This window comes from Egretta garzetta, unplaced genomic scaffold (genome assembly GCF_000687185.1).
Source record: "Egretta garzetta isolate BGI_Z169 unplaced genomic scaffold, ASM68718v1 scaffold644, whole genome shotgun sequence".
NCBI lineage: Eukaryota > Metazoa > Chordata > Aves > Pelecaniformes > Ardeidae > Egretta > Egretta garzetta.
This window is the reverse complement of record NW_009259452.1, coordinates 474,434-479,964: the sequence shown is the minus strand read 5'-3', so window position 1 is coordinate 479,964 and position 5,531 is coordinate 474,434.

Genomic DNA, 5,531 nt, shown 5'->3' with positions numbered 1-5,531 from the left:
TCCCTGCCATCCCCATGGGATAAGTTTGTAGCTCTGGCCTGCTGCCCACCTGCCTTGCTGATGGCTTCAGCAAGAACTTTGTCTCTTTGTGTGTGATCTTCTTTTTCTTAAGGTAACTAGCAGCCAGCAGCTGACAGGAAGGGCTCCAGCAGGTAGTCCAGTGCCTTCATTTTCCCACCAAAATGCAGCTATTTGCTTAGTTTTCTAATATCCTTTGGCAGATGGATGTTCATGATTCACCTATGCTGAGACCACCTCCTCCTCTAAGCACTCACATAATATCTGCCATCACAATATCTTGTAGGGATACAGGAACTCACCTGAGAGGTTTCTTTCCTGTGACACAGCTGCTTTGATCCTGTAGCTCTCTTTAAAGGCTTCATTTTATTGCTACAGGTAGTAAATAGTGAAAGATGTAAAGGCAGGTCATTGTCTTCTACTTGTTGGGAGATTGAACTCTCAGCTGAGAAAGGCTCTGGGCTTGCTTGCCATCATGAATCAGTTCTACCTTACCTAGCTGGGACTACAGTAGCTCAAGCATAGGGCTGGGCATGGTGGTAGCCCTGGAGATTATTGGAGTCTGTTTTCACATCACCTGGCTCCAGTTTGCATTAGACAGTTAGGAAGATCTCTGGCATGCTTTACACCATGACTCTTGTGTTCACTATGGTACAGCACAGCTATGAGCAGAAGAAATGTTGATGCAAGGACCACAAAAAGCAAATCTGATGGAGTTGGGAATTATATGTCCCTGGATGTACAGAAAAGACCTGTATGTATTTGCAAGGGCTGGAGGGCAGTCCGAATGTATTTTGAATCTACAAAACTGGCTTTAGGAAGGAGAATAACTCAGTTAACTGCAATAGTTTTTACATGACAAGCCCCATTCTTTGGAAGTCGCAGCTAATGGTTTACTATTTCATTAATGAGTGCATAACTGTGGCACAGGAGTAAAGGAGACCCCCAAGACTTTAGTCTGTATGCAAATCAGTCTTCAGAGAATGTAGATTTAGTCCCATAAGAAAGATGTGTGTGATGTATTTGCTCTGCAGGAAGCTCTTGGGGTCCAGCCTCCTAGAAATGGAATCACAGAGGACCATTTAAGTAAAAAAAATATTATGCAGAAACTCAGTGGAGAAAAGATGTTTTACAGAGATGCAGAGTTTTGAGGCCAGATCATAATTTCCCTGAACTACTTTTTATTTTTGTGCCACTAAGTCAGGCCCCAGCCAGACTGCACTGCACTCCCAAGGGTCATCTGTGTACAATTGCAGTGTTCTGGCAATTCTCACATGAAAGGAGATGAGAAGCTATCAACAGTTCCAACTTTCAACTCCAAAGGACACACGCAAAGGTTTAACTCGCTGCTGCATCCTCACACACAGGTCAGTGAGCTCAGGCTTGTTTCCTTGTGCAACTGGAACAGATCGGCACCAACCCGACTCTCCTAGTTAAACACCCAACTGTTACTCTGTGTTGTTGTAATAAAGCTGTGTCTTGCCTTGAAGCCAGGAGTGTCTGCCTGTTATGTTTAGTAGTTTGTGGATATTAAGTCTTTTTTTTAATTTTTTTTTTTTTTTTTTTTTTTTTCAGGGCAGGAAGAAATCTTGTACCAGGACCTTCCTGTAACATAGAAGAGAATGGTTTCAGTTGTTCTGCTGACGAGAGCTGGAATCAAGTTGATGTGCAGAGACATCACTTGAGGAGCTCTTTCTATACAGGAAGGGCAAGAGGCTGGGCTCACACAGTCTGAAGAGACTCTAGGAGAAACTTTCTGTTGGAGCTTATTTGGTATCTGGGGGGACTTCAGTGCTATTTGATAGAAGAAACATTGTCAGAAAGAGGTGCGATAGGAAACTTGGGTGAAAGAAAGAGACAGACCCCAGGGTCCCCAAAGAGGTGACAGAGCTTCAGTTCACCTGCTACATTAAGTAAAGCTAACTCTTGCCAGTAGTTTGAAAAAGGAACAGCCACAAAATGTCGTAGCAGTTGGGAACTACTGACAATATGATCCTTGGACATCAGGTTTGAATATAAGCAATTCAGCTGGTGGGACTGACAGCGGTACCTGCTGAGCCTGAGGAAGTTATGAATGTTTCCGCAGGCAGCTTGGATATTTCACTGCTGCAGTACTTTAAAAAGAGGAAATCAGACATCATTATCACCTTCTTTTCTGCACCAAAAGTTACTGATTGAGTGTACTGGTTTTAGCTGGGATAGAGTTAAATTTCTTCATAGTAGCTTGTATGCGGCTATGTTTTGGATTTGTGATGAAAACAGCATTGATAACACAGGGATGATTAAGTTATTGCTGAGCAGTGTTTACACAGTGCCAAGGCCTTTCCTGCTTCTTGCGTTGCACCACCAGAAAATAGGCTGGGGGTACACAAGAACTTGGGAGAGTACACAGCCAGGACAGCTAACCTCAACTGATCAAAGGGATATTCCATACCACATGATGTTGTGTCCAGCAATAAAGGGTGGGGGAAGAAGGAAGGATTGAGGGATATTTGGAGTTTATCTTCCAAACATCATAGTGTTTAACCTCTGAAGTCACCATTATGCATGATGGAGCCTGTTTTCCTGGAAATGCCTAAACTTCTGTCTGCCGACAGGAAGTAGTGAATAAATGCATTATTTTGCTTTGCTTGCATGCATGGCTTTTGCTTTACCTACTGAACTATCTCTACCTCAGCCTGTAAGTTTTCAGAGTCTTACAATTTTGCCCCCCATCCCACTGAGGTGGAGTGAGCAAGCAGCTGTGTGGAGCTTAGCTGTCTACTGGTGTTAAACCACAGCACGGCTGTACAGTAAAGCCTTTAACAGTATGTTTTGGCTCAACAAAGGTGTAGAGACTTTAGTCGCTGAATACAGTGACTGTTTTCTTCAGTCACTCTCAAAAAGCAGAAACTGTGGACTTGCAGGCTCACATCTGACACCATGCTTCTTTTCCGCTTCTTTATGGGGGGGCACATTCTGACCAAAGGAGCGGAGGGCTCGAGGGAAGTGCAGATAGGAAAGACTGGAAGATGTAAAGCCAGGCTGTTGCCCTCTGCTTCTTGGGAGCTTCTAGCCCAGGTAGAGTGCTCTACGTCACTCGCTATTTTGGAAGCCCTTCACTGGATTCTCTCCAGTTTTTCCACACCCCTCTTGAACTGCAGAGCCCAAAATGCAATACTGCATTCCAGGTGTGACTGCACCAGCTCCAAGTACAGGAGGGAAAGGAACTTCTTTCAGTCTGTTGGACACACTGTTCCTAATGCAGCCCATGATGGGATTTGCTTTCCTCACAGTGAGAAAGCACTGCTGGCTTACATTCAAACTGTTTCAAAACCCCGCCATGTCCTTTCCAGCAGGGCTAATGAGAAGACACTTCCCAGTCCATACGGCATTATTCTGCCCCAGGTGGAAAACTCTGCACTTCTTACTGAGCTTTGTGAGGTTTCTGTTGGCCTCACTTTCGGGTTTATCAAGGTCCCACTCTGCCATCTGTAACTTTCAGCCACTCCCCCTAGATTAGTGTTATCTGCAAATTTGCCAAAGGTGCATTCTGTGTCATCACTCGGGGCACTGATGAGCATTTTGAAAGATAAGGGCCTCATTGTGAAGCACAGGGGTACTATTCTCATTAACAGCCAGACAGCTACTAATTAGCTGTTGATTGCTACCCCTTGAACAGTTCAGACAATTTTCAATATGCTCAGCCTATACACCCTCAGATTCCAAAGCTGTAAAATATACTATGAAAATCTTACGCCTTTACACAGAGCCTGAAGTTGTTTAAAGTTGTATTTCATATCTCCTCATCCACACACTTACTTCAGCTAAAGTAAAGTTGTTTCCAGTTCATGAGATGAATGGCACCAAGAAAAAAACATTGGTAGGGGGTGTGGGGTGGGGTGTCCTAATGGGAGACAGACTAGCAGTCTTGAGATGCCTCCACTTTCCTACTCAACCTGTGCTGCCTTGCTGAGATGTGACTTCTGGCTCCTGTTCCCACAGACAGTCATGGACATGGGGGAGGGGAAGCCATGTCTTAAGGGGTGGAGGAGAGTGAGGCAGCTGCCTGGTCTCAAGAAGGGTCTATTTTCAGCAGGCCCAAATCCTCCCTCTTCCATGGGAATGTCAGCACTGCAGAGCCTTGCCCACACCGCATTGCTGTGCAGGACAGCCTGTATTCAGGGTCTGCTCTTGTTCTGCCTCTTCTCTTTTGACTCTGATTTGCTTCATATTCAGCTGCAGCCCAGACCTGCAGAGATGGAAATATTGGCAGAAAGTTAACAGAGGCAAGATCCATTTCCTTTCCCTTTTCCCATCAAGGTACTGTTGCTTCTTTCAACAGGTCCTTCCTTTCCTTTTACCTTTGTGGATGCTCCAAACCTTTCTACAGGAGCACTACAGCTACACTAGCAAATGAAACACATCCAGGAACTTAGGCCAACTGGCATAGGACTTATGCTTATAGGAGCAAACTATTTCTGTGTCAAGAATGGTGAGGCTGGATGCAGACTGTATTGGGAATGGTCCCAGAAAATGCCAGCTGTCCAGTTATGCCTTTGAATATGCTTAGGAGATTGGTAGCTGGCACAGGTCAAAAGCTTGACAGGGAATCTGCTAATATTTTATCAGTAAATGTGATTGGCTTCCCGTGCCTCCAAGTGCTCCCTGGTATAGTGCCAGATATGGATATATTATACTAGCAAAGACACAGTATGAGATGGAGCTTCTCCAGCATAACTCACCAATGTCTGTGAACTTAGAACAGGCAAGAAATAGGTTTGAGGACTTTGCATTATAGGCTTCTTTGCAAGCAGTTTACAGGACAACATGTCAGGAAATATAAATTAATAACTGGTGGGAGAAAGATCAACTTTGTGAAATAAAGCTGCCAAAAAGGGTGAGTAGCTCAAATCTCTACAGGGTATGCTCATGTGAGTGGCCAAGTAACTGAACATGAGTCTTTGCAATTGTACTGTGCTGATATCATAGGTCGTAAGTTCTGGCGAACTTCTGACATATGCCCAAATTATTCATGAAACTATGCTGTTCTGGAATGATTTTACCAATGCACTTTCACGTGAGATATTTAAATAAGCTACATTTTTCAGCTTGATTCTCTTCCTTTACACTTTTTGCTTTGTTTAGCCACAATGTCAAATGTTGGCAACATTTTTCAATGGTCTATAGCTCCTTCTTTCAAGGAACAACGTGTTTTACAGCTGACTAATAAAATATCAAGTAAAGAATTACCCCTTTTTATATATTCTTATTCAGGTGAAGGCAGAAGACAACTGGCAAATTAAACAACAAAAATGTTAACATGTCTCTTTTCTCGGTGTGTCAATTTTCATGTCAGCAAGGGAATTCCTCTGGAACAGAAAATGAACTGTGAGGTGCCACTGAGGTGGGGCTGTCAGCTGTGATCTGTGAGAAAAAGATGACTGATGTGCAAGGACTAATGAAGTTCCTCTGTCGTGGTTTAACCCGACTGGCAACTCAGCACCACGCAGCCGCTCGCTCACTCCCCCCCC